Source organism: Anas acuta, chromosome Z (assembly GCF_963932015.1).
Source record: "Anas acuta chromosome Z, bAnaAcu1.1, whole genome shotgun sequence".
NCBI lineage: Eukaryota > Metazoa > Chordata > Aves > Anseriformes > Anatidae > Anas > Anas acuta.
In genome coordinates this window covers 13,590,388-13,617,000 of record NC_089017.1, presented here as the reverse complement: position 1 = coordinate 13,617,000, position 26,613 = coordinate 13,590,388, and the positions used below count along the sequence as shown (strand labels likewise).

Here is a 26,613-nt window from a genome sequence, read left to right as displayed (position 1 = left end):
CTTCCAATAGCCATTTTGGATGGAGAAGAAAAAAGCAGTTCTAGAACAGCAACTTCTGCCTGAAACATAATTTAAGGTATTAGCCATTTTGTCTCATCTAAGATGGTGAGTAAAGCCTTTTTTTTTTTTTTTTTTTTTTTCCTAGAAGCCCATACTTCTGGAACAATTTTCTGTCTTTTCAGTTCAAAAAGACTGTAGAGGTGGAGGGATGCTTCAAAACCAGATTTAAGTCCAAATTAAAATCCTGGGTCCTAGCAAAGAGCTGTTTTGTTTACTTCTTTTTGTCTTACATTTTTTAAAGGACCAGAATAACTACTAGAACACTTTGTTTGACCTCTTACATCACTTTGTTTGACCACAGAATTTTTGTCTGTTAAAGACATGCTTGTCTGGGGAGCATCTTCTGGGTGTTTTGCTCTTGATCTGAAGATTTCAGATCACCACTTGTCTTGACAGTGTCTTATACAGCTATGGTAATCACCCTCCTCTCTCCTGTGATCATACAGAGATTCACTATCCTTCATCTGACTGGGATACCAATTGTAGCCTAGTGTGAAATGGAATAAGGCTACCCACCATCTCACTGTCACAAAAAGTGTTGCTCTACCTCTCCTATCACCTTGTGCCTTATTCTTCCCAAGCAATTAAATTCAACAACTGAATAACAAACAAACAAACTAACTAAAAAAAAAAAAAAAAACACCTCAGATTGGTTTAGTCCGGTTATGGAAGGGTCAGATAAACACCAGAGCCTCAGTCTAGGAGCAGTGATGGCAAAGCAAGCCTTTGCCTTACACCTCTGGATTGGCTCTGCAGTAGCCTCAAATTGCCAGAGTGAAGGGGAAAGGCTTTTGAGCTCAAGGTTCCTTAAGACACATGCAGAAAACAGTTAAATCTAAGCTAAATTCAGGCTCTACAGGACTGCTGTTAGTTATATTTAATTACATCAACTGAGTAGAAAAAATGTGCAGTTGCATCCTGAGTGATACAGGGGGGAAATCAGGAAGGTCATAACAAATACTTATACTAGTATCTCTCTTGAGTCCATAATTTTCAGTACAATCCAGGATTTTAGTACCTGAGATGCTTATTTCAACTTCCTCCTTTGAAGATTATGACCAAGAAATCAGATATGGCATGGCTGTTTTTCAAAGAGAAATGCTGTGAGTGGTAAGTGTGTGTCTGTTTTTTTGGTTTAGTATGAGTTTGCTGTAGTGGTTGATGAGTTTCAGCCACATCATTTCCTTGGGTCTTTAGTATACTGGAAATATACCACACCTCAGGGTAAACGTGATAAATTATATATTGTCACTCTTTTTGTGTGTTCACAGCTTACTCTGTGTGTGATGTGTGGCGGCTTTCATTAAAAGAGTGCATCTGAGCAGCAGAGCAGCAGGGCTGCACTTGCCCTTTTTGGCTTCTCTTTGTGAAGTCAGATAAACCCATGGGGAGGAAACTGTGACTGCTCTGAGACCTGAGGGTTCAGCGGGGGAATGGAGAACTTGGGGAGGCCACAACACATTACAGCAGTTACAGAGCCCTGTCCGTGGCAAAGAGCAAGCCGCAGCCAAGCCTCAGAGGTGCTGAAAGAACAAACAGATGTCCTCAAGAGCTAGCAAAGACTCTGTACACTTTATTACAAAGCCATCAGGCTGCTGGAAACTGTTAGACTGAGAGCAGAAACAAAAACGTATGGACACCGCAGGGTTACTATGGGTGGAAAGAAAGATGGTGTTTGGGATGCTTGGTTTTGGCTACTTATCATGCTTTTAAAGTTTGTCCTTACATAGTTTTTAAAACTTTCAATAGTTTAAAATAATATTTTAATAGGCAATTTTTAGTGCTTCTGGAAACATGCTGAGTCCATATTTGTGTAATTAAATTTAAGCATTGAATTTGCAATAACTTCATATAACACTCTTTGGCTCTTTGATGGGCTTTATTTTAACTAGTAAAACTTGCAAGTCAGAGAGCAACAAGACACTCTTTTGGAGGCTGATGTGCTTCAAAAAGCTAGAAAGAAGATGGTAAAGAGAATCAGAAAAGCTAAGCTCTAATGTGTCTATCCCTACCCCAAAACCAGGTCCCACCTGTGCTGTCCAGGTCATTTGATTCTCTCTCTTGCTTGACCCAGGCCCTTACTCCTCAGATCCTCCAGGTTTCCATTCTGCAACCTCTCCCAATCCAGAAGCTGTACCACTTGAATCAGTTGCCCTCCAAACCTTCTTGCAAACCCTGTCCCAGTTTAAGTCTGTACTGGCTTCTAGTCTGGCTGCAGCTCTCGTGTTCCATCACTGCTGCCCACCAAGATACCTTCTGTTCTCTGCTAACGTCCACCATTGCCAGGTTCTTCAGAGACCCAAGCCTCTACCAGCTCAAAGCTGAGCTGCTCTGACAGCCTGTGCCCAGAAGAGACTCTGGAAACTAAAGGTAGGGTACAGGCAGATAGAAAGCAATGAGCTAATTTTACTCATGTGAAATACTGAAAGGTTTAAAGCAGACTCCCTTTTAAATTAAAACTCTGAGAAGTCCTTAGGATATTTTCATCCTTTCTTCTTTTTTCCTGTCTGAGCTAGACCACTTCACAAAAGGAACAATCTTTCCTGAATCAATGCATGTACTGAGCACTCTGCCAACCATCTATCTTCTAGCTTGGCACATTTTTCCTTCTGTGCAAATTCCAGTAAATGTTTTTGTTAAACAGAGAGGAAAATGTTTGATAGATGCCATGAAAAACACTTTCTCTCTCTTAGCCAAACCACAGTAACTTTTTAAAATGAATTAATTTTCCATAATGCATCAGAGAGACTGTGATCAATAAAATTGAGTGGAAAATAATCTGTTAACATTTTTTTGACAAGAGAATTAAAGAATAGCAAGAAGGAATATAATCTATATCTGATAATTAACACTGGACAGTCCACACTTACACTACATCACAAAATCTCTGAATCTGAAACTCAGATCATTTGAATCAGAGTGTGAACCTAATGAAAGTATAAGGTATATCTGATAATTCAGTTATTTTAACACAGAGAGGGTGTTTTTGTTGTTGTTATTATTATTGTTGTGATGACTGTTTCTTTTATTGTTATAATGTTTTTGAAATTCATTTTTATCTGGTCAGATCATCTTGTTACTCAAATCAAGCTTATATCATCACTGTCATCTCGTTATATGTTAATGACCTTAATATTAATGACCTTAATGTTAATGACCTGTTAATGGCTTGTATTGATTTTTTTTAAGAGCAAAAATATATAAAAAAAATGCTCAAGTTCTTTCTGCTGATGTTACCCTCTTAACTCTACAAAGATCCAAGCAGGTTATTATATTTGTTCCTAATAAGGAGTAGAAATAAAAGGACAAAATATTTTCAAAATATTTTCAAATTGCATGCCGACTGATTTGCAGAATAAAACTAAATTCCCTACTGTTTTCTGGAAATATTAGCTGAGCAAAGAAGTGGACAAAAAAATCAGCAGAAAAAATGCTTCAGGCTGGAAAATAATTAATTAAATAAATAAAAGTTCTAAAATGCTCGAATTACAAACTTTTAAAGGCTACCATGTTACCCAGTATTTGCAGTGATTTTGTTTCTTTTTATTTTATTGTTTTTGTTTGTTTGTTTGTTTTCATGAATATATGAAGTACATTTGTAACATCATATAAATTCTTCTGCAAATTTCCTTCCTTTGCAGATTGGTGACCATCTGCAAATATGCTTGTGCTTTTCAACATCCAGAAACGTGTGCATTTGCCACCTGCATTTGCAAAGCCTAAGTCCTTCAGCTGTGTAAGTAATGATACCTCTGCAGGTATCCTTGCAAGTAATGATGTCTCTGCCTGTCCCAAAGTGCCAGAACGGTGTGCAGCCAGACACCACCTCAGGCCTACCTGCTCTCTTTCCTTTTGCATTTCTTCCAAGCTGTTTCTAACTGATACAACTAATAACCTGCTACTCAGAGACATTCTAAAATCATAGCCTGTCCCAAGCATAGGTTGAAATTTTGTTACTGTCTGTGTGTAGCATCCAGGATGAAAAAAAATTCCAGGTATCTTCTTCCTCAAATCACTATAGTGCATCAGCAGGACAGCAGATTATAGAGATGAAGCCAGTAATAGTTATTTTCTCATTCTTAGTCCTAAAAATCTCTGTACAGCAGAACTTCATTCTCTCTCAAAATGCTTTTCCTCTCCTCAGGGCTTTTAGCACACTAAGTCTTTCTGGTTAGATTCAGATCTTTTCCTCCATCAGATAATCTTGCCTGGGCTCCTAACAGCTCCAGCGCTCCTTCAGTGAACTCCTGGCTCAGCTAAAACCAGTGATGTAAGCTCTCTGGCCTGCAGGAAAGTCAGGTTTTCCTCTCTCATTTTTGCAAACTTTTTTTACTCTACCTCTTCATTCTTATTTTTCATTTCCTCTTGAAATTTCCTAAGCCTCATTCTTCATTGCTGGTTCACAGACATTTGCCTCAAATTCTCCATTTCCTTTGTTTTCTTTGTTCTTCAGAGGCTTCACTTCTTTTAAGTTTTGAAAAACAAAACAAAACAAAATGTTGTCCATGTCATATTTTAAACAATATCACCAGAGCCCTTTTATTGGCTGGGTACATGCAGTGCCAAGTCTCATTGCAAAAGTGAATGTTTACTCACCTTTTAGGACTAGCTGCCTGTTCGTTTATAGCACCATACAGCTCCCTTTTTCACATAATTGCCTATTTTATTGGGTTTTAGGCCATTTCTAAAATACTGTTGCTTACAAATGCAAACAATTCTTGTCATTTTCTTTCCTGAATGCAGACTAAACTTCTGATATTCAGACCCACGCACATTTTTAGTTTATGATGCCCAAATGATGCAATAGGCGCAGTCTCAAAGAATGACCTTTTGCTTTGCTGGAAGGATGCCCAAACCTCCTCCTCTTCATGGTTCTCTGTTTCGAGGTGGTTAAAGTGCCATGGTTTTGAGGGTGTTATTTTTTGAATTGTTTTGACTGCCAGTCCACAGCATGATAACTGTGTGTCCTTAGTGATTACTCCGTGGATAAAGCAAATTAGATTGAAGGTCTTTCAAGCAGGATCTTACAGTTATGTCTAAAAGCAAGCAAGGAGAAAGCAAAGAGAAATACTGCAGGCCTGAATGGTGACCTGCTGTATTCTTATGTGAAAGGGGAGATGTTTGGAAAAGATTGATTCAATCAATCAGCTAGCTGGTGGGTAAATAGTTGCTTCTATAGATGCAGAAAGGATGTTTATCAATGAAGATCTCTAGAAACACTTGTTATCTTTAAAACCATCATGCTGTGAGCTTGCAGCACTGCTCCTGTTTACCCTACAGACTTGGAATTTTCCCTTGGGAGAAACCTTCACACCACAGCAAGACCCAGAACTTTCTTTCTTTGAAATGCCTCCAAAAAAGCATCTCTCTGTCCTATCCATATTCTGACTCCTGGAGAATTCAAAATCACTGCTTGTTTGGATAAGGAGCTTGTAGACACTGGTGCTCTTTGAAACTTCAGTTTTCAATTCTCGACTCAAACAGCAGTTGGCTTAAAAGAAATGGCAGTTCTGTGAATGTGTGCTTTCTGGTTAGGAAAATATCACCTCCTTCCCTGCAGGGATCAGAATGAAAGAGTTTACTCTCCCTTTCTCAACCCTTTCCCACCAATATTCATGTTTGGGGGAAATTTCCTGTTTAATTTAGTTTACGCTTGCTGCTTTTTCAGAGTTCAAAGCTTGTTAGCATTTCTACCACACTTTGCAAGTACTAGAAAACAGTGATTGCCTTTGGGGTGTGGCATGTGATAACCAGAACTGCACTGCAATCTGAAAACATACTTAGAAAATAGAAGTTGTAGATGTTGTGGCTGGAGTTAAAGCTGCATTATTTTGATTCCAACTTCTCACTTCAGTATTACACTGTAGCTTGAAAACGAAGAACTGGCTGAAGGATATTTTAGGAACTAATTGCTGTGCCTGTCATACCTTCTTAAGACATACTACAAATACCTGGGGATTTGTGTCTAGATCATTTTACTCTTAACATCTGGGTACAGGCCTACAAAAATGATTAAATATGAGTCCGGTCATTTCCAATTTCTGCTCAGAACAAACATGATTGGTTACAAAAGAGTAATTAGTAATTGGTAATTATTTAAAATGTAATCTGATTGAACAGGTGGTAAGAAACAAGGAATGAGTCACACTAGTCATGTCTAGGATAGACTCAGAAGTACGAGCTTCTTCACTCCTTTCCTGTCAGGTGTTCTTGACAGCCTGTAGCAGATTTGATGCCAACAAATATCCCAACCGCACTGTGAGTTGTGACGCCAATGGTGCTTGTACTTGAGAGTCTCCTACTGAAGAGCAAACACAGTTGTTTGGTGCCTCTGAGGTACCACTTCATTTGACTTGTCTTTTGGGAGTGGTCCTTGGAGTCAGTCATCTCCCTGCCTGTGACCAAATCTTGCTTTGGAGGCACTTGGCTGGAGGAACCCTGAGCTGAGCCAGATGTTAATCAGTGTAGACAATTAGGCTGCCAGCATTCAGACTCACTCCTGGCCCTCTTTTATTTGGCAGATAGGCATAGCCTTTGACTCATCTTCTAATGATGCCCTAGGGCTTATATTTATTGTTTCTGCAGCTCCAACACTTAAAACTAGGTTAATAAGATTAAGTCTGTGTACTTCATTCAGACTGAACTCTTCACAAGTCCTTGAATTGTAAATGAATAGTGGCTATAGGCCAGAGTATTGCAAGAGGCCACACCTGGACTGCTGTGTCCAGCTCAGGGCTCCTAAGCACAAGAAAGGCAGACCTCTACCAGTGTGAGGCCAGCAAGGGGCAATGAAGATGATGAATGAATCAGAGCATCTGATGTACAAGGAGAGGATGACAGAGCTGACAAGTCTACAGTTTTGTTAACTTGTTTGTCACACGTGGAAGTGCGTTCACAAGCCTGTTAGATACTTAAGTGGAGAAACATCCAGTATTGCTGAGCTCATCCAGATTATTTACATACACATGCTCTGGATATAATACTTCAGTATTTTAGTTTTGTAAATAGGTGTTAGGTATATATTTTGCAGATTTTTTTTCTTCCTCCCTCTTCTTTTGATAGAATTGCTCTCCACAGACAGCATTTTCAACCACACTGGGTTGAGGAAGTAATTTTCATAGAATTACAAAATGGCTTGGGTTGGAAGGGACCTTAAAGATCATCTAGTTCCAATCCCCCCTGCTAGAGGCAGGGATGCCACCCACTAGATCAGGCTGCCCAGGGCCTCATCCAACCTGGTCTTGAACACTTCCAGGAATGGGGCATCCACAGCCTCTCAACAACCTCACCACCTTCTGAGTGAAGAATTTCCTCGTAACATCTAATCTAAATCTCACCTCCTTTAGTTTAAAACCATCCCTCCTTGTCCTGTCATTATCTGACTGAACAAAAAAGTTGCTCTCCATCTATTTTATAAGCTCCCTTTAAATGCTGAAAAGCAATAATGTCACCCCAGAGCATACTCTTCTTTAGGCTGAACAGCCCTAGCTTTCTCAGCCTTTCTTCATAGGAGAATACAGGATCCTTTAAGGAGGGATGAAGAGAAGCCACATCTCCTCTGATATGTTGTGTGTTGCAACCAGCCCTGCAGGGCTTCCTTTCCCAAGCTTGTGCTCTGACTGGTGTCTGCAGCAAAAAGTTGTGCTCGCAAGTGAAAGGGGCAACCTTTGTAAGGGGCAGCTTTTTCACAAAAGCTGGAAGCAGCAACAAGATGTACTGCTGTTACTCTTCCTTGAATTTCCTCCAGCTAGAAACTTTTGAAAGATTTAACATGTGAGCATTCATTTTAAAAAGTTAATAGCCTATGGACCAAAGCTGACTACAAGCTTACAGGCTGCCTGCAAGGTCATCATGGAAGGTCGTAAACCAAAGAACTGCTGTGGATATGATGTGCCCAGGAGTAATGGACAAAAAAAAAAACAGGAGCTGACAGACACAGAGAGACAGTCACAGGGAAAATAATGAATGATATTCACAAAAAAAAAAAAAAAAAAAAAAAGTAAGGTGTAGGAATTAGGAAGACTAGTTCTGATATTAAAACAATGTGGTCATTTGTAGGAAAAGGGCAGGGATAGAAAAATTTTTAATGACAGTCATGTGCTTTTTCTGCATTTTCCCCAAGGGCAGTGGAGTATTTTCATAGATCTACAACTAATTTTCGAGTTCTAGATTTCAAGCCAACTCTTCAATTAGCTAAACACTTTAGTATTTTTAGAAAGAGTACTAAGTGTGTGCTTTCAGCCAAGTTAGTCACACACATGAGCATATTTTTTCTTTACTAAACAGTCTATTATTCATGAAAGGCTAATAAGTACATTTGGGGAGATAAAGAAGGAATTAATACTTCTTTCTGTAACAGCAATGATCGTATTCTTAATGTGGTAAGTCAAAACCTACCCAGAACTAGGGCAGAAAATAAATAATGTTTTCACAAACAAAATGCCTATCCTGAAAGACTTGGCTTCTTCCACACAAACATTACAGAAGATGGGAGGGGTTTCTTTTGAATGAAGTGAAGCTGAGTATTACTCTGTGTAATTAACTGGTGAAGATAACAGTGAAGCTATGACTAAACAGAAGTGATCTAATGTGCTGGTATTACCAGGCTGAATGTGAATCTACTTAGGATGCCAGCGATTTTAGCAATATGACTTCAATACCAGTTTTATCTCATTTCAAATTAGTCTTTTAATCTTTCTGTAACATTCTGTTATAATATGAATGAATTCTTATATTTAATGATAGATCTCACTTTATTTTTTTTCTCATCGTTAACTTTTTTAAACTCCAAATTTTCTTCTGAAGTCTTTCAAATCTGTGAAGCTCCATAAAGATCTTTTTCTCATGAGCATGCTGAAGTGACTGAGTTATGTTTTGTCTTGAGAAGTTTTAGCAACTATTTCAATAAACGAAAGTCTTACCAGATGCATATCTTCCATAACACTGAAAATTATTATGCTGTTTAAAAAAATAACCTTGTGAGTAAGTAGCAGTATTCTCACGGTTAAGGCATTTAAAATTTATTACAGGACAAAGCAGTAAAATTTTACATTAGACTATGTCTTGGCAAAGACACCTCATGGATTTAGTTCCTATGTAGGAGTGATTTATTTAGTTCAGGCTTCTTGGGTCTCTGCTCACTGTTCTTTTTAGGAATTCCATACTGTTAGTAGCAACCCTATATCCTAGTAAAAGGAATTGTTATGAGGACTGCTTCCAGATCAGTGTATTTAGAGGTATCTAATTCTGTATTCCTACTACAAAAACAACTAGGCTCGAGGGCTGTAAAATTTGAGCTTCAAACCTGTTTTATCTGTACTACATTAAAAATATGATCCAGAGTTTGAGTTATATTCACATAGAGTGTACAGATTTATTTTCTGCCATTAGGGCATCTGATATGCCCTTGCTAAAATTCTTAGTGCGAAACTTATATTACAATATGGGAATTTAGAAAGCAGAAAAAATGTGGTGATATATGAACTTACACAGCAAGTGTGGTGTCTTTGCTGCTACAGACTTCGTTACCTTGGTTCTCTGTAGACCAGTAGAGATCAGCATGATCCCCTGAGTTGTATTTTGATCACAACCTGTCTCTTCTTAAAACACAAACACTAAATGAGAGTGAGTGGAGAACTGAAACCTTCTACTACCCCCTCTCCCATGATCATTAAATTGAAAACTCAGTCTTCTCAGCTCAGTTGGCAAGCGTAAATATCCTATATGGCAAATCCAAGACCCTGGAGTATTTGAGAGATGTAAATGAAACACAATAGATGCTTCACAGCAGGAAAAGGTCTTGTTTAGTAGTTTCTGTTTTTCCTATTGAGAGTGTTTCCAAACCCATGCTGCTGTTTTGTTCATGGTCATGTTCTAAGGTTCTTAATTAATCCCCCTTTGCTCATACTGCAGCAGCACTGACATGCTCCAGCATCATACATGGCACTGAGCAAGCCCGTAACAAAGGGCTAGAGGTCTTTCCTCCTCTCAAATGACACTAAGTGAACAGCTCCAACAAATGGAATAGGTACAAGGGATAGTAGGCAATACATGGACAATGTATAATGTATATATATTTAATGTATGGGCAAGTTTGAGCCCATTTTTGTGGGTAACCATGGCAGTGGAGAGGTGGTGACACAGTTCAACATGTACTGGCGATGAAAATAAAATAACCCTTTGGCCCCTACAGTTATTAAGAGCTAAAACATGGGTCACTGTGACTTCACAGGAGCTAGATGAAGACAATTTTAGCAGATGATATGGCTTTATCCTCATATTTGTCTTGTAGACATATATAACATCGAGTAATAAACTGACAGGCCTCTGCATGCCAGCTGTCTAATGATTCAATGTTTTGTCGACTTTAATGCAGAAGCAACTGAAGTAGGAAAGTGAGGGAGGATGAAGAGAGTGATGACTTGACTTTAATCGTTTTTATTTTCCCTCCACCACTGGCTGGATTCAACAGCCTAAGGCTGGGGTGGCTGGGGTGTTGAGCTGATGATATTGTTGCAGCTGTATGGTTTGTCCTGCACATCCATAAAGAGCAATTTATTGATTTAGGGTGAGAGCTTGACTTATTTACTGTCTTGGTGTTGAAAGGTGCTTTTTGCCATTTAAAGCAGAACAGAAGATTTCTAGTAACTTACAAAGGGATTAAAGAGTAAAACTTTTCTTTTTTTTTCTTTTTTTTTTTTTTTTTTCCACACAGGTTAATAATGGGGAATTTGTGCGAGAGTCCTCCTTAATTAAAGTAATTAGATTATGTAAGCATTAAAAAAAAAAAAAAAGTTCTCTGATAAAACTTATGTTCTGTTGAATGTTCTTTCCTAAATCTGACAATTTTGGGGAATTGTTGGGCTTCAATAGCTGCTTTACAAAGCACAACTTGAGTCCAAGCTGACCTTAATACAAGTAAAATAGTTTTCTGAAATAGAGTAAGTTTTGTTTTGTTTTGTTTTGTTTTGGGGGGGGGAGGATTTTTGTGGAAATGACAAAAAATATGGGGCCTGTAAGTAAGAAAATGTGAGCTCAGATCATCTTACCTTTAGCAAATGCAATCCGAATAATTATTACTGGGAGATCGTATGTAAGATTCATTCTAATCAATTCTTGTGCTAACCTATCATACTTCATTGATTGTGTAGCATCTTTTTGTGATTCATAACACAGACAGACATTTTATTTTGGCAGTCAGACTAGTCTTAAATGTTTCCAGCATTCCTGCTGGCCAAAATAGTATATATATATATATATGTAAATATATATATATATATATATATCCTATATCCTGCAACTAACTGGCATAATTAAGAATGAAATCTTGAAAGTACACTTCTCTAAAAGCAATTAGTAGTAGAAGATACTCTTTCTTACACATTGGACAAATACTGTAACTTCTACTTGATGATAAAACTCATCTTTCCTGGAAACCTCAACTTTTCTGCGGATCCCGAAAGCTGTGTGTAAGGATGTGCCTGTCCCAGGCTGATATCTGCCTTGGCTTCTGACCAGCCTGATTTAGCCATGTCTCCTGCTGGTGGGTGCATGAACCATCAGCAGGTCCAGCTGGATATCTTGGGATAGCCAGTAGAACTGACTGAACTGGGGCAAACTGGGAGTAGCTAAGCAGCAGTTGTCACCTATATGTAGCAGATGACAGTGTAGTCTTTATTTCACATTCAGTGTAATGTGTATACATACTGGCAAACATTTAATCTACTCTTTGCAAGTTACTTTATTTCAAAGAATAAAATCTTCAATAAACTCAAGAATAAGAATACTGACACACTTTGTTTAATCTCTAACTGTGTTCTTTTTTGGAAGTCCAAACTTTCCTAGACAAGGATTGTTTCTCAGCCTGTACACTTCTTGGGAAAAAAAATCTTCCCACTTGAAATATTAGTTCTGCTTTATATTCTCTACATCATTAGAGATCGGGTTCCTTTAGATACAGCAGCATTAGAAATTATTTCTGGAGCAAATGTCTAAAATCTGGAGGAGTGCTGGAAGCTTAGGTCTATTCTTATCCTCAGCAATTTTAATGCATTAATTTTAGGCATCTCCCAGATCAGCATGTAGTATTTTGGGATTGTTTGTCTGAGGCAGTGAAATGATATGAAAAGATTCTTATGTTTTATTTGGAGACTAATGCAGGGAATAGGAAGTTATTTGGGGTCAACTAGCAGCACAATGGTATGGGATGCTGCGCGTCCACCAGGACAGGTGGGCAAAAGCAAGCATGCAAAGCAAACGTGGATGGGCACCTCCTGTGCCATGCCAGTGCTGCCAGCCCAGACCAATCCCACTGCTGCCTGTCTGCAAACTGCCTGATTCTAATTCATTTCCCATGCTGCGGGAAGGAGTCTGTGACCAGTGACAAGACGGTGTCCTCTTCTGCCAAAGCCCAAGTCCTCAAGAAAAATATTTGTTAACTACTTAGACTGTTTTGTAAATGCATGTGATTAAAGCAAATGCTTCCTTCAATGACTTTTACAAACATCACAAAACCTGTTTACTGGGCCAATGCTATTTAGCTAATTCTGTTACCACTGGTGTCAAACCTCTCTTTCTTTTGTTTTCTAGCATAACTCCATATCACCTTACTCATTTGACATATTAACTGAACTCATTAATCGAGAAGAGATCTGAGCCAGCTGGATTTCACTCAAACTGGATTACTTCATAGGGACATGCAATCCATCAGACAGGATAAAGTAAACACTCTGTTGGGTCATAGTCTTCCTGCAGCCCAGTCCATTTAAAATCCTGTGTGAGATCACCGCAGTCACTAAGCAGATTACACACTTACCATTTCAACATGGGGGAATGTGTCGGGAGCAAAAGGTTTGCATCTAGGAACAGAAGGTTGGCTGTTCTCACCCTCGGCAGCCCTGCTCCTGCTGGTGCTGTCAGACTGTGCCTGCCTGAGGCGTTTAGAGTGTCCCCCATCTGATGGCAACGGGATATTGCTGTTTCAGTTTTATGGATGTATGTTTTATTGTATTGAAGTATTTTAAAAGATTGACCTGTTTCCTATTCTTCCATCAACACAAGGCAAATCTCAAAGATGCATATGACCAAATACCCACTAATCAAATGCCAGTGGCAGATGGAAAGCAAACAAATAGTTGCTGTCAACGTTTTATTAGCAAAGAGTGTTGTACTCATGGAAGTTAGTGCTGCCAGACCAGGTGCTCAGGTATCCCTGTTTGCCCCTGTGAGCTCTCTGAGGTCAGTGGAGGCCCCTGCAAATCTCTATCTATCTGTGCCACTGGCTACAGCTCTGATGGGAAAGCCCTCCTGCTGCACCAACATTCATGTGCATCGTTAGCCTAATTTGCTAAATCGTCCATAAATAATGCCTACCAGCTGCACATTGCTCAACACCACACCTCAGTATCTATGGTGCTGCTGCAGGCTGCAATGTGGACAGGGTCTCTGCTCCGTGCAGGGCTCTCACAGCCATGGTGGGAGTTGTTCCTTTGTGCCTGGCTGAGGACCAGACTGGCTGCAGCCCAGCTGAGAGCATTCAATGGCACCGTCTCTCTTTTTCCTGCCTCCGGGGCTGCCAAGGCAGCAGCTTCTTCGTATGGCAGGAACATGAATTATGTGAGTATTTATATTTCAGCCAACCAGAATGTTCAAAATACTACGCTGGTATTCACTAAGTAAAGACCCTTCTTAAGCACATGCTAAAATCACTGTAAGGATCCACTTTTTTCTTTTCTTTTTTTTTTTTTTTTTCCCCTCCCCCCTGCCCCAGTTGTAGTGAGCAACAGTTTGGGGAAATCCGGAGCAATGAGACATAAAAGATCTGCTTAGAGCTCACTGGAGGGACTTTGTGGAATAGGGTTGCTCTGAAATGTGCAATTGCAACAAAGTCCTTTATAAAGGAAACAAAGTACACTGGAATTGTTTAAAAATGGAAAAAAAGTAGTTGTTTTCATTGTCTTTTTGGAACAGCTTTTTAAAAAGTATAATATATTGAAACCTAGCAGCTTGGAAAATGCTTTGGCATTTCACTAGGAAGAAACCTGAATTTTTGGGCTTTTATCCAGCTTAAGATGAAGTTAAACTTCAAAATGTGAAAAACTTTTCTAGCTAGAATTTCCGTTCTTCATATGACTGTCGTATTTTCCGTGTCCTACTTACACTGCAAGAACAGTACATGAAAGCAGTTGCAAGCTAAGATTTTAGCAGGCAGATTCCAGGAGAGTTTGTTCTTCCATACATTAAAATTGCCTAATTCTGTTCTCTAATTACTTTTTCCAGCTGCTGAGAGATTTTGTACTGATTTCCTATTGGCAAGGAAATTCCACTTGAATGTGGAAAGAAGGAAAATCAGAATGGGAAGCCAGTGTCAGTTTAAAGAAAAAAATGTTTTGTCAGTATTACATATGTGGCAAGAAAGGAGCATAATTATTTTTAAGCAGCAAGTCTATCACAGATGCCATGTCAAACTCTGTTCTTCCACAGTTATGAGAGTTTCCACATGGTATTTCAAAGGACAAAACACATCTGACAGATTTTTTTTTTTTTCTGTATGAAATCCATTGGTTTTGTCCATTATATGGTCCTAGCCTTGTGTTACAGTCTTGATGATATGCAAAGATATTCCATACAGCACTACTTTTCTCCCATTCAGAAATATTCCTTGTAAAGGGTCTGTATGCAAATCCTTCTTAACTGAAGTTATTGGAAACAAAAATTCCTCTGGCTCTCTTATAAAATTGCACTGTGTGATAAGATACGCTTCAAAACACACCTGTATTCACCTCACCTGTAAGCTTACTGATTGTTTTAATTGCTTATTATTGCTGTTATTTTTTATTACTTATTATCAACCATTGCAATCAAAACCAAATGCAAAAGGAAGATGTGCAACGTCCTCACTCCTTGCACTAATCAACCCAGACTACGTGCCTTGGAGAGATCCCAACTCCATGGGTGCCTCTGGCAGCAACTGTAGCTTATAGTAGCCCCAAAAATCAGCTAAATCTTTAACGTTCATCTCTGTGTGCCAGAGTAAGGTTACCACAGTGCTGCACAGCCAAGTTTATGTGATGGGGTACTCTGTCTGATTGAGTTTATGCATGGTTACATCCTGAACGTGCTTGTAGGCCTTCTGCTTGCTAGAGGTGGCTCCACTGAAATGAACTTCTCCCACATCTTTTGAAATTACTCTCTGTAGACTCCCTTTCAATAGGACACATTCACCTTGTTTTTCAATATGTTCAGAAAAAACATATTCCTCAGTAGACTGTCTTCTTGTTTGTGCTGGTTTTGCTTCTCCTCTGACTTTTTCTCTATTGTCAACCCAATATATATTCTGAATGACTTGGAAGCTCTCCCCTCCCTGGATGCCTCAAACATTTGACAAATCATGCACATAATCAACAACATATCATCCAATTGCCAAAAGCTGACTGTTCTACAGCATGACCAAATCACAAATCCCCTGTGTCTGTCTCCTATCTAGAGCATGGATTTAAAAGACAGCTGTATCATGACCTCTAGTCAGTTGTCTGAAGTCTCACACACACCATAAGAGCAATTACATGAATTATCCTTTGTTTAACGTTAACTGATAACCCTTATTGATCATAGGCCACTCATTCTTTGAATAATCTATATGTAAAATTATATTTAAACATGTATCCATATTTAATATTTTTTTTTCAGGGAACTGTCATAGAAACCCATCCAATAGGAATATCTTAATAGGCTCCTTTTAAAGTATCTTTCCTCAAAACTCAACTCATTCCCTTCATTGACAAAACCGCAATGGAATGTTCTTTAAAGAATTGTGAATTAGCTGAATGTTGGGCTTTTGCTTGGTCCTTGACGAGCTTGGCATCCTGTGTTAGCAGTGGTGTTACCAGCTGACTCTTCCCACCATGGGGAAGCCTCAGTGCACACTGGTAGGGGTTTGGTCTCTGTGCCCCCCCTCTCGTTAGGCAGGATCCAGAAATAGGGTGTAGTAAAGCCTTACCATTTTTACAGATGGTACTTACTGCAGCCTCACATTGTATGGGCAAAACAAATGCAGCAAGATTTAGACTACAAACCCCAGCTCAGCTGTCCAGAGCTGCCTGTGGATCCCTGATCCAACAGCATCCCTGCTTCCAGGCAGCAAGCAGCTCTGCAGCCTGCCAACAAGCTCCTCCACAGCTTTGCATCTGGACCCATGTGCTCCAGATGTGGCCCTCACCTCCGTAGAGTGGTCCTGCCACTTTTGCACCTGCTGAGCTGGCATCAGGGATGGTGGGGAAGCCAGCTGTTGGGTCCTTGTTCGTCTGGACCAGTGCTCTGTCAGCTAAGTGAGCTCATCTCCACCAACTGTTGTTGAAAAAGGGCTTTCACAGTCTGTAGGGGGATGGATCCCATCTGCCTCCGAGCAGCGACACGCCTGGTCTTTGCTGAGATGTTGGATCTGTTCTGGTGCCAGATGTTTTGTTAGCTGGGCTGGCCAGCCAGAAAAATTCTCGTGGTTTCATAGGGAGTGTGATAGCTCTTCCGTCAGCTGGGTCTGCTTGTCTACCAGGCAGAATTTAATCAGCGTCAAAGGTATTAAAGAAGAGCACAGGAAATACAGCAGTTTTGGCTTTATAGGTAAAATCTGATATGCTTTAGGTGAATTTAGCTGCTTTAATAAGGTTAAGTTGAGGTAACATCAAATTTCAGATTGGATCCTAGGGTTCGTTTCATATGCCAACTTTATATTGCGTGCCAACAGCCAACTACACATAAAAAGGTCAAGTTCTGTGAACCTGGAAAGAAATTAACTCCTTCCATTACACTGCCTCACTTCTTCCCTCATTCATCCTGGCAGAAGTGTTAGTGTCAAGACTTTCCTGACATTTTTCTTGTGTTCAGCCACAGATGTCCTTAACATATTAAAGCTCTTTTGAAATAGTCATTGTGAATATGTATAGTCCCACCCTCGCTATATACATTACTAAGAGTATTCATTTGCAGTGTGCTCTCAGTGCTGCATTCATATTTTCAAGGAATAAAATATTTTTGAATGGCTGGTGTCTTATTTATTTATTTATTGAAGTCTTCTGCATGTACCTCACCTAGGCAAGATGTTTAGATATGATGGACTTACACGAGTCCTGAATATGGTGGATTTGTATGGAAGTAATGAGGTAAGGTTTTCTCAGTTCTACTTAAGTCTTATCATGTCACCATTTTCTGTAGGTACTGGACAGGGCTCTGGTGATAAGATATTGACATAGAAACCATAATTTGTAAAATAATGGTAATCTCAAAGAGGGCTGGTTATGGCAGGAATTTCGGGTGACTGGCAGAGTGCTCCCATGCAGCAGTGAGCCGAAATGGAAGAAGCCATTCAGAGAGAGCAGAACAAAGACCTGCTAACTTCTTGGGGCTGCAAAGAAGCTGTAATGTGCAAAGGAGAGCTGTTTCTATGAGATATTTCTGCCTGTGTGCAGCTCTTTACAGGCAGTGATGGGGTTTCTATGACCCATCAGTGAGCTGGCTTAGCTCTGCATGCCAGTCTGGGAACATCCTCTCTGTTACTGCCAAATGAGGTGTTCTGGATAAAGGATAAGAAATTGCAACCTCAAAGTTTGAGGTCACTTGAGATAGTTGCGGGGACACAACAAGCAAGAGAGAAAAAAAAAAAAAAAAAAAAAAGCTGAATCCTGATCTTGGTTTCCTTTTCCTTCTCTAGTGCTGGGGAAATGCTGCTCCAAGCAGAGGAGCCTTCCAGCTGCAGATACTGCAGGAAGGATACAGGGCCAAAAGGAAATCACAAGAAGCAGAAGAGAGATTGAGGCACTACCCCCCCACACTCTTTCTGCAGTGTCTGACTGTATACATATCAGCCAGGCACAGTTTAAGTAGTGAGGTATGTGTTAATTGACATGAAACAAGCACTTGCATGTAAGGGGAGATGTGATTGCATCCGTAGCACAAGATGGAGCAGAAGTGCTCTGGCTGCTGAAGGCAGCCAGATTGTCCTGCAGGTGTTAGAGCCTCTTTCCCTTCATTCCCCTGCCCAGGTGAGCTCCCATTCTTGTGCTCCTGTAAAAGGCCCTATTTGAATTTATTGTGTAGCTGATTTGCTTGACCTTTGGTGTGTTTTTTTGGTGTGTTTATTTGTTTGTTTGTTTTTCCTGTTTGTTTACTCATCTTTAAGCTTGAAAATGCTCCCATCTACAGCTGGAAATCTAACCATACCTATCTCTCACATCACATGCCATACAATACACATGCCATATGTCTACATGTCAGGTCTATAAATCTCCTCAGCTTCAGATTGGCCGATACAAGACAAGGTTTTCCCCAGTGGGCCAGAGGACCAGGCTGACATAATTTACAGGACTGAAGACCTTCTACAGCCCAGGCAGGAGGATCTGCTTCTTGCTGTGAGCTCTACTGTCCCCTGACCACCTCTGTCCCAGCTGCACAATGACGCCCTCTGCTCCATGATGCAACAAGTTTTAGCTCATCATGAAGTTATTCCTTCCCTGTCAATGGAGGGCCAAGGGGAGGGCAGCTTGTGCTCCCTCCAGGGTAAAGAAGAGCCAAGAGCATCTCTGCCTGTAGGCAAAGATTTTTTCATTTAGCACAGAGTTTTTCATTTTCCTCAGCTAATGTAGGAAACAGCCAAAAAATTTCTTCTTATGCCAACTTGAGCTCATCGAAATGTTGTTTAATGCAGAGTTTGTTTGGTTGGAGTTGTTTCTATTTAGTTATGTCTATTCTTGCCAAGTATAAAATTTTCTGTTGGTAACTTCAGCACTGGCACAGTGACCTTTTGAGCAAATATAAGGGTTTGAAACCTATAACAGTTGTGGTTGCATTTGCCTGTGCTAATTCCTCTACCATCTTGTTTAACACACAGCACAGCTGAGCACTATGATAGTCTGGCACATCTAATTTGAAATAATCCCCAAACTTGTTATGGACATTCAAAGAAAGATTTCAAGTGTGCAAAGTTTGAGAAGTGTTTAGATTTGTGTTCTGATTAGTGAACTCCCAAGTGAAAAAAACGGGTTCAAGTCCTCTGTTCCTCCAAGGTTTCTGAGCATTTAACTTCTGTGGTTTCAGAGATATTGCCAGTCACCTCAACCAGGCAAGGTTCCTACTTCTGTTTCCCATCCTGCCTTATTTCAGTAATTATGAAGTGAGGAAAAACTTCAAGGAAAAATATATTTGGGGAAGTAAATAACTTCTGTCGGAACAAAATATGATTTCTGAACAGGCACTACAGAGCAATGAATGTATTTATCAGCCTGTTAATATCTCGTCATATGCAATGGCCATGTCCTTGAATGTGGTTTTGAACAGTGCATGCCCCTGAATATTTTTCTCTCCCGGTTCTTTTCTCTCTTTCCTCCTCCGTCCATGCAGTTCTTTCCCCCAAGTTGCACAGATCGTCACTTTGAGATATAAGGTTAAATCCATGCTCCATGAACAACAAAGCAATTTAGGCTTTCCCCTTTATTTGAGGCCAAAAGTTAGAGCATCCAAAAAGCAAAATATAAAGCCATCTGAAATAACCTTGAATTTTTCCAAGAACTCAGTTTAGGAATTAGCAATGTCTGTAGATGCAATTTTCCCTCATATATTTGTCTGCTATTGCAACACAAACACTGCAAAGATTTGTGAAGGTGTTTCTTGCCCATACAGTTTATTTCATTGTTGAAAATGTAGAATTTGCTGAGTAATCTCTTTACAAATGTGTCTATTTTCATACAGGAGGTTCAGTTTGGAGAGCAGCCAATCCATTAATGCAGGAAACTGGTCAGCTGGTACCTAATATTTGCTAGTCCCTGCAATATTCATGCTCCTCTAAAACACTCCCCATACATTAACTGCAATACCAGAGAAAACACTCACATTTTTCTTTATGTAGCCATGAAAAAGAACACATTTTAATTGTCAGCACAGATTATACTAAAAGCATCACATGACTCAGGTTCTGTCCTGGCTTGCTATATCTGGTTGTCCTGGTGTGCTCCTCTTACAGCAGCCACTGATGTCTTCACGGAACATCTGTTTTGGGGAGACCAAATATTCAGAATGGATATTCTCGACAGAAGTATCGATAAGCAAAAATTTCACTTAGTAAATTAGTCATTAAATGCATCTTGCAGATTTCTTACACTGGCTTTGATGAGGTCCGTGTGGGTGCTGCAGTGAGCATGAGTAAAGAGTGGGCCTTCAGCAGAACCTCCTTCTTCTTCCCTGCATGCCACCCTCCACTTAGTGCAGTAAGATACCTGCTGATAATTTTAACAATGCTGTGAGGAATGAGGCCTGTGAAATGCAGAGCAGGTAGATCCATTTGCTACAAATTACAAATTGTTGTTTGTATTTTCCTAGCAGCTGTAGTGCTGTGCTTCATCCCCAGCTGCTGAGTTGCTGGAGCTGGAAGTGGCTCACCTGTGTCTGATGCCAAGCTCCATTCCCTTACCAGGAGCACACTTGCTACCTTCTTACAGTGGTTCATAGGTAGAGCAAAGCCAGACTAACTGAGCAGAGCCTGAGTTTTCTGCATTGTTGAAGGAGCATCCCAATATTTTCTGGACTTCTTCCAATCCAAAAAATCTTCAGCTGTGGATCCAGGCCTGGAAAACTTGTGTGTTTGTTTGTTTTTTTAAAGATATGCTTTGTTTATGCATATTTGCATCTGTCACTATTGAAGCTTGCTCTCTTTGAAATTAACTCAGATATCTGACTAGCGCACAACTTTATGAAATAAAAACCTCATGTAACTCAGCAGTGCAACTAAGTGCAATGGCAAGGCATACTCTGTTTTCTTCATACCATTCATTGTACCTGCATACATCTCAGTTTTGGCTTTAGAGAAAGATAATTTAGTGAGTATGTCAAAATCTTCCAATCTTTCAAAAGTTAATATAGATGGAAAATATGTGTTTCAGGCTAGATGTCATGTATTCGTTCTAGATGTTTGCTTCAGATCGTAATACAAGCAGATTTTTTTTTTTTTTTTTTTTTTTTTTTTTTTCTTGAGAAAAACGTCTAAACCCACCACATTCAATACAGATCCTGAAGGTACTGTATTCAAACCTGGTGCTTTCTCAAAGTGCTGTGTATAGGACTTCTGGCATATGTATAGAATGAAGTAATTAACTTCAAATCGAGGAAACTACAAATTAGGACTAAATATAAATTATATGCATACTTGGAGGAAAAAAGAAAGGAAAAGAAAACTGCACTTGTGCAGTGGGTGGATGTGCAGTAGGATTCTGCATTTGTTGGGAGATGTTGCTCAGTAGTCAGAATGGTGCACAAAACATCTGCTGGTGACAATTATTATGCATAAGAATTTATTTTGCACATGTAGCTATTTTCAAAGTGCACCAAATGGAAGTGAACATGTGGATATAACAGTGTAGGCATTCATAACTTGAAATTGTGACCCTGATATTTTATGCAATATAAAAGGCAATATGCAATAGAGGTTCATTTCCCTGTAAGCTTGCTCTGTACTCTGCCTGCACACCCTGCATGCGTGTCTGTATCCACGTACATGCTGCGTGGTGATGTGCTCTGTTTGAGCAAAGCCCTCACTCTGCATGACAGCACAATTGTGCCTTTATGGCAAGCGGTGCAGCGTGTGGCATTCTCAGAGGCATAGCAGTTCTCAAAGGACAGCAATAGTGGCATTATTAGGCTGGAAACCTGCCTTCAAAAATACAAATATACAGTTATTTCCTGGTAAGGCTACCATCAGACTGTATCTGTAATGAAAACCCTCTCTTCCCACATCCATCTCCTTCTGCCAAAGCTGTAATGAATTTTCCACTCTTCCCTGACATTTCAAACAGACCTCTGGTCCTCTGATGTTTCCAGCTGCACAGCAGTATTTCTTGCAGTTGAACTCAGTTTAACATATAAACACATCTTTTCCCAAATGGAAGTGCAGCTCTTTCAGACGTGGCCAAAATTTCCTGTTGGTCACCCCACTGTGACTTCAGCATCTTGTTTTTACTGGTAAGAAAGTTGTACTTTGACCTCGAGGTATTCCTGTGGATGACAACTCCTGGGGCAGAAACAGGGAAGAGACAAAATACTTTGTCTTCAAAGGTCACGGCCAGGCAACTCCCAGGGATGTTCAGTTCATATCCTCCCATTCCTGCAGACAAGGATCAATGTGATTATTTTCATTTTTTTGCTTGCCTACGAATCCCCAGTCCAAAAGACTGAAGTCAAATCTCTCTTTTTCTCCACCTGCAGCCCCCATACTCACCAATAGCTGTGGTTTTCTGCGGTGGTTCAAGACAGGAAATATTTTGCTTCTTTGGGAAACAGGGTCTACAAATGAATTAACACACATACAAAAAAAAAACAACAAAAACAAACAAACAAACAAAAAACAAACAAACAAACAAACAGCAACAACAACAAAAAAAACACAACAACAACAAAAAAGGACCTGGCAAATAGCTTTTAGAGGACAATTGTTTTTTGTAGCCATGCAGACTTTCTAGGTACTGGGACAATGAGCTCAGAGGGCTTGTCCGTCTTGGCTTAGGCACTCCCAAAATGCCAATAAAATTTTCATTTTGTGGGTGTGAAATAACAAACTGCTACATTTGAAGTCTTGTTTGTGGGCGAAGAGGAAGCTCTCTATATATAAATAATGGGAATAATGTATTGTTTTTTAATGTAAATCTTATCAGTCTAATTCATGAATCATTATTAGTCAATAAGTTATGGCAGAAACAGGGAGACTAATAATGCAGTTAGAGCACTTCTGTACAGAAAATGTCTCAATAACAGCAGTGATAGAATTAAAATTGCAACACATATATTTCTCTGTTTCTGTCCCATTTCTTAGAGGTGTGGTCACCCTTCCTCTGCTCCTCTGGACCTTCAAGCTGGGGCAGGTCAAGAGAAGTTCAGACAGAACAAGCCTGGCAAGCCTCAGCCTGAAGGTCTTGCAAATTCACTGCAAAGCTTACAGCCTCTTACTAGAAGGCAGTGCTACAGTGCAAGGCTACACAAAATGTAGCTACACAAAAAATAGACAAAATGTGGTTGTCTCTGGAGGTACTTGTGTTTCCATAACAATTCTCCAATAGCAATACATTTACTCAGTTTGTGAAACATTTCTGAGTGTCATCATCCAGCTGTGAAGTGTGTGCAGGAACTGGGAAAGCTCACTTAGAGGTGGCCAGGACCCAAATCCTGCAACACAGAAGCAGAAATCACCCTCTGAAATGCTGGTTTCGGAAGAGCCCTGTGCAGATGGAGTACCCTACCTCCAGGAGCAATGACCACCAAGGTGGCACAGATGTCCTGAAAACAGGGGGAGACACAGCTGAGAGGGAAGTGGAGCAGTGGGATTTGTGGTGCTGAGCAAAGTCATCTCCATTGAAGACCTGCTTTACCTATTTGTGATACTTTCATGAAATTGAATGTCCTCTGCTCAGATTTTCTAATCCAAAACCATGTTTTCCATTATCTGGTTTCTTTTCTTAATTTCTTTAAGCAGATGGGTTGCTCAAAAAATCCATGCGGTGCTGTGTCTCTAAGAGGTAAAGCTTAGCTATTTTTGCAAAAAATGAGTGTGGTCTAAGATGACCATAAGCTGCGGTGGTACTTGCACGGCCTGGGAAGTTCTGGGGGCAGCAATATGCCCTGCAGAAACTGGTGTACTCAGTTTTTCCCTCTGGATGTTCCTTGCTTTTCTTAGTCACCCCTTCAGCATATAGTCTAGGCCACTGTTTTTGAAGAAGTCTCATGTGGTTAAATATAAATATTTCAAAGCCCTTTCATGTTGTTCCATCCTTAGCAAGGATAAATAAATAAATAAATAAAGCTTCTAATTCCAGTGGTTTATCACATGAAAGAAATCATATGACTTACTCAGAAAGCATTAAGACTTTGGAGAAAAGTGTTACTGTGAGATCACACGATCAGCTTGCCTGGCCCAGCACGTTTTGGACTCTTACCAGGAACAGGACTTTGAAGTCTAGAGCTGCAATTGCTGGATATCACGTGTGAGGGCAGCCCGGTGCCCTGTGCCACCCAGCTCCAGGCAGGTGGAGCTGGTCCACCAGATCTGCCTACCCAGCAGGGCAAGGACCAGCAACCTGCTATGCCTCTCTGAGCATTTCTCTTCACCTTTTCCATCCCAGATTTACTTGTGAGGGAGGGGAAATGCGCTGTGGAAGGGCATGGCCTGTCCTGGCATCCCAGAAATACCACAGCAAGTGTAATTACAGTGTTTCCCAAAATAATCCCCACTTCTACTCATCAGTCCAAGTCTTTTCTGCGTTTTTGTCAAATGCAGCACCCATATTTTCAGCCTGTTGTTTGCATGTCTTAATCGTCTTTCAAAAAACTTAAACTCTGTCTTAATTGCAATTAACTTAAATTGTTCTTTCCTAACAAACACACAACATAGTCTGCATTACTTTACATCACATCAGAATTTCAAATTGGTTTGATTTGCTGTCATATTATTCAATTGCTTTGGATGTATTTTATACATATGCATTTAAGACATGCAGAACTCTGTTGCTGAAAAACCCCTGTAATTAACAGCTAGAAGAAGGAGCAGGAGACAAACAAACCCACCTTATAAAATATTTAAAAGCCTTTGTTTTCTTATTAGAATGCAATATGTGAAAAGACCTCTAAAAGAAACACATAACAAGCTTGCATGTGTTTAAACACAAGTCTATTAAAAAATAATAAATTTGATTATTTTTATTCCATCTCGGAAGGCTTTGAAAGGTTTCTCACATGCTATACTTGCCACATAACCACATGCTTCCATAAAAAATGAATTCAAGAGAGAAAATATAATTTATTACCCCAGAGTAATATGAAATGTGGTGATTCATCTCATCTAAAAGCAGCTGCTTTCTTTGTCATCTTTGCAAGTAGCATTCATTTTCCTGGCATGAGCACAATTTACAAACTCATCCCGATCCTCCCAAGATTCAGATAGCATCATTAGCATATATTTAGTAGTAGCAGACAGAGAGCAGCAGGTACAAATGGCTGGCTGATGAGCTAATGCTCTGGGCGCTTTTCCAGCTTGTATGATAAGAGAAAAATGCACCGCTTGCTTCAAAGCCTGTCAATCGCGAAGCAATTAACAGAAAAGAACAATTAAGCGACCTAAAATTTCAGCACTGAGGGAGGGATATAGATGTATGGAGGTGTTGTTAATGTATGGAATTCTAGTTAAGACATGGAGTTACCACCTAACTGAGGAGATGCTTCATCTAGTTTTCTTTTCATTTAGCCTTTTTGTCTTCCTATTCAGTGATTAGTCAGTAATAGAAACATACTGTACATCTGCTGCCTGCTGGCAGTGTGGGTAATAAATATCCAACAAACCAAGCTGGCAGGTCCTGCTGTCAACATGGATTGATTATTTTTATTTTGGCAGATGATTGTAACATATGTTGCTAAACAAATGTGCACAGGAGCTAAGCAAGTGTGTCCATCGCATTTGTTTTCATCCAGTGTTAAAACAGAGGTGTTACCTGCTGCTGAGGGACAGTAAGCCTTTTTCACCAGTGGGCTTCAGCAAGAACTCAGAGACCCCCAGATCAACACCCCTCTGGCACAGGGGCAGACTCCGATTCAAATCATGCCAATAATTAACCTTCTAATATCTTAAAAATACACACCTACAGGATTAGAGCCTGTCTTTTACTCTAATCCATTTTCTAATGGTTGTGACATGATAGCCAACAGAACCTCTGGTGATCTACAGCTATGTTAAGCCTATGATGTTCATTTGCACCCCTCTGAATGATAGCATCAAAAGGAAAACTGGATGGAAAACAGCTCAATGGCCCTTGTTCATTCTGTGTAATATCAGTGACCAAGCAGGTATACCTGAATTTGAATTTGTTTTGCTTCAATTATTTTTTATTTTATTTTATTTTATTTTATTTTATTTTATTTTATTTTATTTTATTTTATTTTATTTTATTTTATTTTATTTTATTTTATTTTATTTTATTTTATTTTATTGTACTCAGTAAGAACATTTCAAACATGCATTGTCCTCAGACAGACTGGAAACCTTTCTAGAGGAAATTCCCTTTTGTAAACACTTGAAATTTTGGTCACTGGTTTCAGAAGTACTTGCTGTCTGAGTCAGCATGAGGCAAAGTCACCACATTTCATATGTGAAATAATGGGTGTTACTCTAGTTATCACACTGTGCTTGGCAGTTCTAGTAATTACTTGATAACAAGTTTGATACACATGATTTCTTTTTTTTTTTTTTTTTTCTCCTTAGACTCTGAGAAATCATTTCACAAAGTTTTAGTCTAAGACCTATCTTTAAGAAGGTGAATTGAGAAGGAAGTGAAAAATCAATAAAAGTGCTTGCTATGATGCTATGCGCCAGATGTATAAAAAGAAAGGAGCAGCCTAGTTCACACTGCAAGCACTTAAGTACCCTTTAATCTAGACTTTGTTTTCTTTTAGATGGCCACAACCAGGCACAGCCATCATAACTGTAAGGAACTCTGGCAGAGAAGCACCCAGTTAACCTGCACTGATGGGTGTCAG

At 39.7% G+C, this 26,613-nt stretch overlaps 1 long non-coding RNA gene across 2 annotated transcripts; it reads left to right on the top strand.

The window, feature by feature from the left end:
* On the top strand, nucleotides 1-26,613 carry LOC137847723 (uncharacterized). Of its 2 annotated transcripts, none has more exons than XR_011091045.1 (5): nucleotides 1-105; nucleotides 1,044-1,170; nucleotides 1,332-2,430; nucleotides 3,702-3,796; nucleotides 26,530-26,613. It is a non-coding gene; the product is annotated as an uncharacterized lncRNA (long non-coding RNA). The 2 variants fall into 2 exon arrangements; XR_011091044.1 differs by lacking the exon at nucleotides 26,530-26,613 and adding an exon at nucleotides 17,765-19,583.